The sequence below is a fragment of the Leptonychotes weddellii genome, chromosome 4 (genome assembly GCF_054177405.1).
Source record: "Leptonychotes weddellii isolate Sample4059 chromosome 4, ASM5417740v2, whole genome shotgun sequence".
Taxonomy (NCBI): domain Eukaryota; kingdom Metazoa; phylum Chordata; class Mammalia; order Carnivora; family Phocidae; genus Leptonychotes; species Leptonychotes weddellii.
In genome coordinates, this window is record NC_138372.1 from 79025144 (window position 1) to 79038053 (window position 12910).

The 12910-nt window shown below is 37.4% G+C and overlaps 1 protein-coding gene across 1 annotated transcript in view; it reads right to left on the reverse strand.

The window, feature by feature from the left end:
• Positions 1-12910, reverse strand: part of OLFM3 (olfactomedin 3) — a 191728-nt gene that overhangs the window by 126655 nt on the left and 52163 nt on the right. The gene's annotated exons all lie outside the window — the stretch shown is intronic.

The following is a 12910-nucleotide window of genomic DNA, read 5'->3' on the forward strand; positions in this document are numbered from 1 at the left end:
ATTGTTTGCATATGTCTGTATTCTATACTCAACTATAAGCTCCTAGAGGACTCTGACAAATCTTAATCCCTGTTATATTCTCAGTACCCAGCACTTGGCTTAGCCTATGGTGGATTCTTAGTTAAGTATTTGATGAATATATTATTTAATCACATTCTTTAAGAGAATAACTCTGACCCAAGTGTCAAGGATGAAGAGAAGTAAGGCAAGATAGTTGAAGAAGTGGCAAAGTCTAGATTTGAACCTGAGTGATTATTTTAAAGTATAGAGCAGTGAATATGCTGTATTCTTGCTCATAATAAATAGCTCAATATTTAAAGCCTTAGGTTAGTTTAATTGAACTAGAACATAAAAATATTAGAATTTTCTAGCTATAAGTTTAAGCCAATTAAGCCATATATTCAAACACATTGAACTATTTGGTCATAAACCTCTCTATGGCAATAGAGATGGTACTAAAATAGGGATGATATCTAATCTATATCTAATAGGGTAGTCTATATCACAGACAAAATCATGTTTATAGTATTTAGTCTTAAATCTCTTTTCTTTGATAGCATGATTCAGTTCTCCAAACTGTTTCTACTCAGTCTGTCACAGTATTCATGTAAGCCTCTGATCAGTCAATGGTACAAGGCAGACTAGTATAACATAAAGAGCTCTGTATTAAGATAGAAGTCTCCATTGGGATGCCTGGTGGCTCAGTCGGTTAAGCATTCAACTCTTGATTTGGGCTCAGGTCATGAGGTCAGGGTTGTGAGATCAGCCTCATGTTGGGCTCCAGGCTTGGTGCAGAGCCTGGTTAAGATTCTCTCTCTCCCTCTCCCTCTGCACACTTCCCCACTAATTTTTTTTTTTTTTTTAAAGATAGAGGTCTTCAGGAAAACTCTCAGGTCTGCAATTAAATCACCTTGTGACTTTGGACAAATCATCATGACTTGAATTGGGCCTAATGACTCAGATTTCAAGTTGGTTATCAGATTTAAATGAAGTAAAATAGATAAAGCACTTAGCAGAATAACTGGCACATTGGAGGTAATTGGTTTTTTCTCTAGTCCCCTCCCTAAGTTTCTTTACTTACTTAGGAGGATTAGTTGCAACCATTTCTGATGTTTTTATGAGTCTATAAATCTATAAAGGTGGGCATTCAAATTAGCTGTTTACATTTCATCTATGGTAGACAGTTGTCTCTCAAATATGGTAGAACATAAAAAATAGGAGCTGAATAAAGTTTTCCAACTTCGGATTAAAAGAAGCTTACTGTTTTTATTGCATTTTTAAAAAGAAGCCTTTTAATTCTAGCATTGCCTATTGATAAGTGAAGGCCAGAGCATTCCTTGGAATTGAAAAGCTTCTGAGAGCCACACTTAGCTTGAATTCTTTTAAAAATTATTTAGCTTGTTTCAAAGGAAGGATGGCTTTCATTTTTTACATATAACCACTTTTGCTTTTTAAAAAATAGATAGAAGGACTGAAAATGACAGCCATCTGTAACCCTGTGCTGCAAAGGCCTAGAGATGAATTGTGAGAAAAGAGGTAAAAACTGCCTGAAATGGTCTGATATAAAATGGCAATTTTTTTCTAAAATGATTTTGACTTGTTATTCAAATTTTTTTGAATGAAACAGAAAGGAAGCAACTTTCTATTAATCGAGAATGGGTTTTTAAAAAATCCTTTTTTGAAAAATAATCCATTCAAACATTTCTTGGCAAAATGGAGGAAGATTTATCACATCACCGGAAATTTTCTTTAAGAAGCCCTATCTGATAAAGTCAGTCCATGTTTTAAGATTTTGGGAATAATGACCATCTGGTAAGAGGACAATCAGGTTAAAGCTGGCAGCTCTGTGGAAAATTTCCTTTCATGACTTTACAAGGACTGTTTGGTTTTTTAAAACCTGAATGCTTATTCCCAACCCCCTTTGTTTTAAATTTAAGTTAATTCAGAGCCTGCAAACTTAATAAAAGGAAATAAACTGAGTAACTACTATGACTTGGTCATTATGCTAAATATTAAAGATTGTATAATATAATGCTGTTTTTGAAAAAGTAATGGTATGTAAATATATAGAGAGGTTAGAAAAAGTAGAAAAATATATGCCAGACTGTTGAAGGTATCCATTTTGCAGAGAATGAGATGATAAAGTTTTCATTCTATGCTCTATCTTTTGAATTTCCTATGAGAATATAAATATCGTCAGTAATTAGACAAAGATGTCATTGAAAAATTAATAGTAGGCCAACATAAGGAGAGAGTGAGAGGGTGTAAACTGCATAAAGGCAGGCCCTGTTTCTACCTTATTCACTCTTGCGTTTCACCTGTCTCACAGAAGGCACTTAATAAATAAAGATTTAGTAAATATCTTGGAATGAATGAATGACGAACAAGTGAATGAAAACATTAAAGAAAGCTGCCACAACTAATTTTGAGGCTGTCTTTAGAGACCAGATGAAATCTTAGCTCATATGGGAGCAGTTGCATTGTTAGACTAGAATAAGCATTTTTCCACTCTTTAACACCGAAGGCTGGAGAAAAATCCATTGAGTCTGAGAATTTCACAGTCATTCCTGATGTCTTCTTCTGGCACAGGGCCCTAACGGCATAATAAAGGGTATCTCTTTGTTTAGGTATATCTGCAACGATGGGAGGTAGCAGCATAATACCTTGTTCTGAGGGCCTATTGTATGCTTGTCACGATAGTCATTTTCATATTTAGTTTTTCTGAAAAAAAAAAAAAAACCGTACAGGTGGGTATTACTGTATCCATTTTTAGATGTTAAGATTGAGGCTCAGAGTTATTAAATTTACCCACACAAGACCTGTATGGAAATGACTGACCTGAGATTAAAATTCTAATAGATCTGGATCTACGCTTGAGTGCTTTTGTTATTTTGTTTTGCATTTTAATTATAATCTATTGCTCTTATGTCTTCACTTGCCAGCTGCCCCTTCTCTTATAAAGATCATGCACATCCTGAGAAATTCTGATGGAAATTAGTGTACAGTCCTGAAACGCCGGGACTTGGATTGTACTCAAACTGTCGCACGCTTTCTAGCTATGATATATGGGCCTGAACTCATTAGTGATGGATTCCTAGTGACAGCGCTGCGCAGGTAAAACTTCTTAACTAGGCAGATACTCCATCATCCTGGCACTGCAAAATGTCGTAAGTGCTCCCAGTGTAATCATCTTTTTTGTTTCTTTGCTACATTTGGATGAGCAAAATCAGGAAGCGTTGGAGTAATACCACACCCTACCAAAAGTATAGTCCAAACATCAAGGCATCTTGGGAAACCCACCTCTTGGCGTTCCACTAAGCTTTCCTGGACCTGATTATTTAAAGCCAGAAGTACTAGTTGAGTTGCAGTCTTGTTAATTGGAATGCAGATGAGTAAGTGGGCCGAGCTCTTAGTGGAGGCTCACCTTTACTTCCGGTCTCTCCACTCTGGCAGGCCCTCATCTATCTCCACCCCTCAAGCCCCAGGAGCCTGGCACCTTGCCAGCATTCAGCTCCTGAGACCGCCTAATGAAAGTTAATGGACCTCCAATTTAGGTAATTCACATGAATTAAAAATAACTTTGGAAACCATTTAAGGCTCTATAAAATCAAATTTAAAATTCTACATGCAGAGGTCATAATGGTACAGTTCGAACTTTCTGCCGTACAAAAATACATGAAGTTTATTTGAAATTCATCTGAAATGTCAAAAAATTATCAGGAAGTTAGAGAGAATAGACTTTCCCCAGGTCTTATGAAAAATATATAATCCCAATAATGCTTTCTTACTTGGTTTGTTCTAAATGTTCTAAGATCATATTTCAAGATTGCTTACAAATTATAAGGTACATGTAGAAAAGACTTTCAGCAGAGGATACACTTATGAGAGAGTATTTCAGAGTTTCTAATAATTCTGCAAAATAGAATATATTGACTGTGGAGGAGAAAAAAGTCATATTTGTACAGAAACCACATAAAATTCAATAATGGATGTAAGAGAATTGAAGGGACCTTGAATTTGCTATAAAAGAGGCATAATAATCTTACTGCTGAAAATCATTTAATCCTTTTTTTTTTCTGCCAGTTAGAGCCACAGTTAAAACAACCCAGAGGGATTGCTGGAATCTCTTTAGAAAGCTAAATTTCTCAATTCCACAAATATTTGTTAAGTTAGGCATTATGAATTCAAACACAAGGTCAGTAATGTGTGGTTTTGTCCTTAAGGAATCTTGAATTTAGTTAATGGATGAGGCAAGTACTGTCACCTCACAGTGCAAGGAAGAATATGACAGTGACCACAGGCAAAGCATAAAATGCTCTGTGAGCTTTCTGTAGGGAAACTGTATCATACTGAAGTCTGCAAGGTAGAGTGAGAAGATATAAGATTGAGGTTTAAATCCTGGCTTTTCCATCTTTTAGTTCTGGATCCTAGGCAGATGATTTAACATTTGGAACTTTAGCTTCATTTTCTGTAAAATGGTGATAATAGGAATGTACTTTGTGTGTGTACAAGATTTTTCCCATTCATTAATTCATTCATTCATACACAAGTATGTACTAGGTGTCCACTCTTTGCCTGGTTGCACAGCTACACAGTATATAGTGTGGGTAGAAGCAAAAAGTATGATAGGTACTACAGATGAAAAGGAATTTTAGGTTACAGCAAGGCTTTAAAGAAAAGTGTGATCGATTCCACAAAAGGAGGATCCAGAATCTCTTCATAGAGGAGGCTGCTATTAAAATCCTTACTTTACAGATGAGAAAATGAAATCTTAGGACATTTAAATAATTATCCCAGGAGTGTATAGTTAGTAAATGACTGAGCTAGGAGCTGGGTTTTCTGCATTCTTACACAAAGCAATCAATTCTGTGTTTGAAAGTGATTACCAAAACAATGGGCCCTAAAGGAATCATTTATGTCAATAGGAATGTGCCTTTTGCAATATCTCGGAGGCTTTCAGAAGCATTGATATTTGTTTTGTAATTACTTTCTATAATTAATGGTAAGTCTTACCAAATAAAATAATTGCCATGCAAAGTAGGCTTTTAAATAATATATGGAAATATTTCAGGGGTCTTCTGGTTTTACCTTACTTTCAAGGAGATTTTGTCTACAAACTAGATCAGCAAAAATGAAATCAACTGTCTCTGTATTTCATTAATAAGCTCTTCATGACCTCCACCAAATACACATTTTTGTCTGACACTAAAGCACTGGGCTCTAATAAAGGTGCATAAGGCCAAAAAAGAGTTTTTTTTTCCTTCTTATTGCTTAAGAGGACTGTCATAAAAATCAACCCTTCCAATGGGGAGAAATCTACTCCCTGCTCCTCCTCTCTCTCTGTCCTTTCCCTTTGCTCTCACACAGTTTTGAAAAGTATCCCCTTGGTGAGTTCTTCTGTCCTTGCATCCTTTCCCTTGCCTCCATTGTCAATGCAATGACGTTGCTGTGCTAGCAGTCGCAAATAGAATACACAACAGAGTCCAAGTTAGAGTTCGCAGAGAAAATGAGATAAAGGTGCCCATAGCCATATCGAGCAGATGCCTGGTTCTTAATGAGAAGTGGGAAAAGATCAAAAGCTGCTCACGCTCGCCAAAATCCACAGGTGTTTTGACTTGTGCCCCTAATGTAGCTTGTGGAGAGCTCATCAGTATCCTCTCATAATAATAACTGTCAAACTACTGGGAGTACCCGAGTTTGGCCTGACTGGGGAAAGTAGGCACAAGAAACTTCTGCGGATCTGTGGGCAGCCATATAAACAGATTCAAAATACTTAACGGCACTTGCGAGCATAGCATAGTAAAGAGAAGTTGAATCACTATGTTGTACGCCTGAAACTATTGTAACATTGTATGTCAACTATACTCACATCAAAAAAATTTTAAAAACATGCAATCCTTGCCAAAAAGCAACAGGGCAACCTATCACTTGGGGATAAGCTCATCATCTTGTTCTCACGCAGTCAACTAAGGAAACTGTTGTTTTTTTACAGGGCATGATTGTATTAAAGTACTTGGGGATCTCATGGCAAAATCTGCATGGCATGGATTATTTTACTTAATGAAAAGTGCAGAGAGTAACTTTTTTCCTGCTGTAAAGCTTTCAAAAAGAAAAACTGATTTTTAAATTTTCTTTTATGGAAATCTTACATTTTGTATATTGACTATATATGGGGGGGGGCGGTTTCAGACTTTCCAGTGCATAAGAACCTTCTAGAATAATTTAAATTTTTAAAAATTAGATTAGTGGACTAGTCCTGCCTTTTGATTCAGTAAGACTGTTGTGAGACCCAAGAGTATGCATTTTAAAATAGGATCTGGAGTCACAAGACTGAGATTTGATTTCCAGCTTTGCTACCTATTAGCTACATGTCTGGACAAAACATGCATTCTTCTTGAGCTTCAATTTCTTACCTATAAAGTTGGAATAATATTCACATTTAATTTCACTGTATTGTTGAGCAAATCAAAGAATATAATAATAGCAGCTAACATTCAGTGAGTTTATAAGTGCTTACCGTATGCCAGTCAAGTTGTAAGGGCTTTTCATGTGCCTACCCTATTTTCATCCAAACCCTCGAGGTTGGCACGATTTTTATCCCAATTATATAGATGAAGAAATAGACATACAGTGGTTGATTAATTCTTTTAAAGTCATACAACTGGTGTATGGCAAGCAAGAACCTAGGTAGTCAGACTCCAGATTTGGAGCTTGTAGGAACTATATTATATTCCTTGAAATGAAAAAAACAGATGTGACTTCTGTAAGTGCTATATAAATAAAATCATATGATAGATAGTTTGTAGATATGGTGATCACCTGGATTTCTTGATTAGTCCTGATTGTAAATATTTAATTACATTGTCCTGGTTATTCTGATTACATAACAAGTTACCCTAGAAATTAATGGCTTAAGACAATCACATCATACATCTTTCATGGTTGCTGTGGGTCAGACATTGAGACAGGTTACTGGGAGGATGGACTGTTTGTTTCATAATATTTGGGATCTCATCTAGAGGACTCAAAGATCTAGGTGGAATGGAATCATCTGAAGGCTCTTTTACTCATAGTATAAGAGAAATTCCTTTCCTTTTTTTTTTTTTTTGAGGTTTATTCATTTATTTGAGAGCCTAAGGGCAGTAGATGGGGGAGTGGAGCAGAAGGGGAGGGGGAGGGACAAGGAGGCTCTGTGCTGAGCATGGAGCCCAACATGGGGCTCCATCCCATGACTCTGAGATCATGACCTGAACCCAAACCAAGAGTCAGACGCTCAACTGACTGAGCCACCCAGGCACCCCAGAAACTTCCTTTTAATAGGCATGGAAATAATTTAGAAACAACATAATCCAATGCCCCCAGGCACATTGTTTTCTAAATATTTTTCTATATGTAATCTATATTTATAAATTTCTAATAACAGTATATCTATATTCTAATTTTCCCATAAAGTGAATAGGAATCATGTGTTAGGATAAGCTGTTTATGTGAAGCATAACCTTCACAATCTTTTATGCTGTCATGTTTCTGCGTCTTTGTTCATGTTATTTACATGGTATAAATACCCTATTTTTTCCCAAAGTAATTCCTACCTATCTCCCAAAATATTTCAAATGTCATTGTGTCTTAGGGCATATTATCTGAGACTCACCCTACCTCCTCCAAAGTTAAGAATATTTCCTCTGTGTCCTCACCTCCATATGAGAACTTACAAAAATGTCCATCAAACTCACTTTGGTGGATGCTTATGAATGGCCCTTTTTCTCTATTATTCCAGCTGTGTGGGAAAATCCTACCTAATAAAAATGGCTTGATTGCACTACTCAGAGTAGAAATTCCAAAAACTTCTCAGAGGTTCTGCAAATCATCCAGCATGTAGTGTTCACTCCAGTTTTCTGTTATTGCTCAAATCTGACTCTCTTTATATTTTGTCTCCATCATTACATTCTCCTTTCTGTGCCATATTGGTCCAAGCATGGAACAGAGTCTATCTTCTTCAGTTACCCCAAGCAACACTAATACAAAGCTGTGTTGATTAGAGGCAAGGATGAAGTTTGTGGAGTGTGCATTCTGCAGAACACAAAAAATAAAACTGAATATTAAATAATTTGCTATTATTATCTAAACTCCCATCAACCATGTCCTCACCTGAGAGAATTTGTTTTACATGCTCTTTGGTTTCAGATTACTATTATCTTCTTGGGCCTTGCTCTCAAGAACTGTCACTTCTCATAGTTTCTCAAGCCTCTCTCTCATGCTACTTGCGTTCAGGTGACAGCTCTTAAATATATGCCACCTTTCTGTATAGAGCAGTTGGTTTCCTCTTTGTTTTGTTTTCATTCCATACTGGTCTAAGAAGGTGGGAGAGTTGGAGCAAAAATCCAAGTTTCTTTTATTTAAGGAACATTATGACAGAAAATTTTAAGCAATGATGATATAAACAGCTATTCAATATAAAAAATGGGTTCACGGATGGAAGAATGGACATTTCCTCATTTTCTATTATATGTATAATTTAATGGCTGCTTATTATTACAGTGGATTGCTTTACCATTTTTTACAGTCTTGCCCCTTTAAGAGAATATTTGGGTTGTTTTTACATTATGATAATAATACTAATAGTAGGTAACATTTATGGAGTGCTCACTATAGTCAAGACACTTTAAATGAATATATTTGGTACTCACAACAAAACTACAATATAGATGCTATTATTATCCCAGTTTACACATAAAGAAAATGAAGAGCAGAGAGGTTAAAATGTTATCCAGTTGTTACCCAGCTAGTAAGTGGTTAATGATTTGAACTTAGTAAATCTGATCATGGACTCCATATTTGTAATTTCATATACTCATTTTCATATACCTATTTCATATACCTCTTTTCATTTTGGTTATCACTGCTCTATTTCCTGATGGCTGGCTTTGTGACTCAGCCTTTACCTGGCCACTGAGTGGGAACTTGGCTGTTGCTAGTCCCATCAAGATCATCAGCACAAACTTTCCGTAGTGTTATGCACATCACAGCACATGCTGCTTTTGCTAAAGAGGAAGAGAGGCTTTGGCCCACTTGTGTTAAAAGTTATTGGGGTCCCTGCTGAGTTTTCCCATTCACTCAGTTTCTTATATTGCTCTCGGGAACATATTAGAGGAAACTCTTGTTAGACTCACTCAGTTTCTTACAGCTACATCTCTCAAGGTATTTGTAACACGTTTCCCTGAGGCTGGTGAGAATTGGAATGTCTCTGTCAAGTATTCATTCAAATCATCCTCCCATTCTAAGAATCAGTGTCTTTGCCAGGATAAATCCAGATGCTTTGTCTCTCTCTATCTAGGGTAAATTTCCTACCCACCTGGAGTCCTTGTGGAGAGACTGATACTAGAAAGAGGGGTGGTTCTTTCTGTCCTTGTTTTATTGTATAGTCCTAATTTTAGTATTTCTTATACATTATAGTGCCAAGGTAGGCCTCATTTTGTAAAATCCCTTCAATGCCTTGAAAAACAAAAAACCAAAACTGTCTTTAAAAATTAAGCCAGTTCACAACCGGCACAAACATCATCCCATATTATAGCCAGGTAAAGAGAAAGATGGCAGCTCATCTACTAAGTCTCCTAGAATTTTTATTCCCAAGAAACTAACTCACTTGCTGGTTTGTTTGTTAGTTTACAGACATTTTTCAAAGCTAAAATTGGATGAAGAAATCATATAGGGAAGTAAATAGTTAATGGTAATTTATATTAGAAGTATGTTTTGAAAGTAGCTTCTCTTATTCATTTGTTCATCCAACAGATGTGTTCATTGCTCCTTAGTGATAAGACATGTTGGACTTGCAGAGACGATTATACACAGTCCATGCCCTCCAGGACTTACAATTGTAGATATAGATCTAAATCACACTCTTTAAGAACCTAATTTGCAAATTTGAGTGTATCTTCATGAAGGCAATGATGCTGGTAAGGCTCTTTGGAACAGTTGAGGGAGAAAATAAAATTCACGAGGTGCAGGATATCTGTCTCTAAATATTTGAAAGACTATTATGATAAACGAGTTGGACTTAGTGTGTGTTGCTTCAGAAGGCAAAGTTAAAGAGAAGCAGACTTGGGATCATTGCAAAGATATTTATATCAACTAGACCATTAAGAAAAGGTGGAGGGGGGGCGCCTGGGTGGCTCAGTCGTTAAGTGTCTGCCTTTGGCTCAGGTCATGATCTCAGGATCCTGGGATCGAGCCCCACATCGGGTTCTCTCTCTCCCACTCCCCTGGCTTGTGTTCCTGCTCTTGCTATGTCTCTCTCTGTCAAATAAATAAATAAAATCTTAAAAAAAAAAAGAAAAGAAAAGATGGGGAAAAGTATGGAGGCTAAAAAAAATCAATGATTGTCAAATGGTGTTGGGGTGGGAGAGAGATAAAGAGATAAATAGGCAGAGCACAGAGGATTTTTAAGGCAGTGAAAATACTCTGTTTATTATAATGATGGACCTCTGTCATTGCACATTTGTTCAGTCCCATGGAATATACAATACCAAGAGTGAATTCTAAGGTAAACTATGGACTTTGAATGATTATGCTGTGTTAATGTAGGGTCATCCTTGGTAAAAAGTGTACCACTGTAGTAAGTGATTTTGATAATGGAGGAGGCTATGCATGTTTTTGGAATGGGGGAGTATAGGAAATCTCTGTACCTTCCTTTCAACTTTACTGTAAACCTAAAGCTGCTCTTAAAAAATAAAGGCTTCGGGGTGCCTCAGTTGGTCAAGGGTTCAGCTCTTGATTTTGGCCCAGGTCATGATCTCAGGGTTGTGAGTTCGGAGCCCCACATCAGGCTCCCTGCTCAGCAGGGAGCCTGCTTCTCCCTCTCCTCCCCCTTCATTCTCTCTCTCACTGTCTCTGTCAATCTCTCTGTCTCTCTCTCTCAAGTAAATAAATAAAATCTTAAAAAAAAAGTCTTCAAAAAAAGAAAAAAAGAAAAGATGGTATTCCTCAAGAAGAAACCTCCCTGTGGTGACAGTTTTCAAACAAGGTTTGAAGTCTTTTGTTGTTGCTATTGTGTTTTGTTTTGTTTTGTTACTGGTGGGAGGTTACACTTAAATTACTTTTAGAGCATTTTGGATGATCAAACTTTGGATGATCAAACTTTATAATAACCAGGTGTTATCACAGCCTCCATCCCTATAGTGATTATCTTTTCTGTTATATAATTTTCATCTAATCCTTAAATCACTCATAAAAAGTACTAATCCATAATCTATAAAAATTATGGTAAAATTAGAATCAGGTGACTGAATCAGTGAACGTATACAATCTACTTTATATTTTCATCTTAATTTGATCTAAACTTCATAAGCATATACACATGGTACGGGAATTCATATGGGTCGAAAGGAGTGTAGAAGTGCTCTGAATGTATTTGTGATAGGCAAGTACATGTCTTTTCCCTAAGGCTCAGAAGCAAGTTGTAGAAAGACATTTTCAGACAATAGCATAAAACAGCAAGATCTGGGCCAATAAAAGACCAACAGCAAAACATGGGACTTTGGAGTTTACTTCTGTTCTTAGCTTTTACTCATTTTTCAGAACTATGATAGAGCTGTGCTAACTTCAGGATTTATAGCATGTTGATATGTCTTTCAAAAGAACATTATTTTTTAGCTCTGCACTCAGGGCCTTCTCACATTCCCTCTCTTGAGCTTTGAAAAAATCTGAGTCTTGATTTAAAATTTTTTCACCCATATATGTGTCACTTTTGTTCAATAGTGAGTCTCAGTAACGATGGAGGCAAATGCAGATGTTCTTGGTGGTACACATCCCTTGACATTCCCCAAATACCACTGAACACTAGATATGTGTATGTATGTCTGTATCTATATAACAATAGCCATATCCATACCTAGATCTAATCTACCTTATATCTATCTAAATACATCCATCTAGCTATCCAAGCCTTGGAAATGAACAATCAAAAATGGTGGTTACAGGGTCACCTGGGTGACTCAGTCGGTTGAGTGTCCCACTCTTGGTTTAGGCTCAGGTCATGATCTCAGGGTCGTGGGATTGAGCCCCATGTCAGGGGCTCTGTGCTCAGGAGGGAGTCTGCTTGGGGTTTTCTACCTCTCCCTCTGTTCCTACCCCCCTCCAAATAAATAAGTGAATTTAAAAAAAAAAACAGTGCTTACAATACAGTGTAGTGTTTGTTCTGAATCTGTGTCGGTGGGCACATTTGTACCCTGGAGAACAACAGGCTATAGGTCAAACTCAAAGAGTTGACTCATTAAATCCTGCAACATTGGGGGGCCCAAGGAGCACTACTGTGAGACCATCTTAATAGAAGGAAGTGTGCCTTTTCCCATTTCACGTTAGAGAAAATTGTGAAGGCAGGATGAAAGCCCCAGCAGGTTGAAAGCCCAGGTCCCATGGGTTTGACTGGAGTCTGTCTCTGCAGTGGAGATCAGCCACAGCAAGGGCAGAGTTACTGGTGGAATGGTGACTATGGATGTTTGAGGCAGAGCTCAACGCATAGGGTCATAGCAGGGAGAGTGAAAAGCAGCGGCATGGTCGCAGCAAATAGTGGTGTGGCTGTATGGCTTAGCAGGGAGCGGTGGGGCAGATGGTTGTCCAGATGGAACCACAGACTGAATCACAGACTGTGAGAATCTCACTTGAGTCTCCTAGAAATATGCCAGTGGGGAGAGAATTTTATAGGTAGAGCTGAAAGACTGTAGTCAAATTGTTTGACAATAACAAGTTCACGAATGTGGCCTCATTCGGGTCCACGAATGGAGCTGGTGAGGCCAGTGTGACCTTATCTCCGGTACCCCACTTATTCATGCTATGACCTAGTGATGGCATTGACGGCATTCAGGGCATGCTGCCCCACAAGATGGCATCACGGGATATTGAATATTTTTTTTTT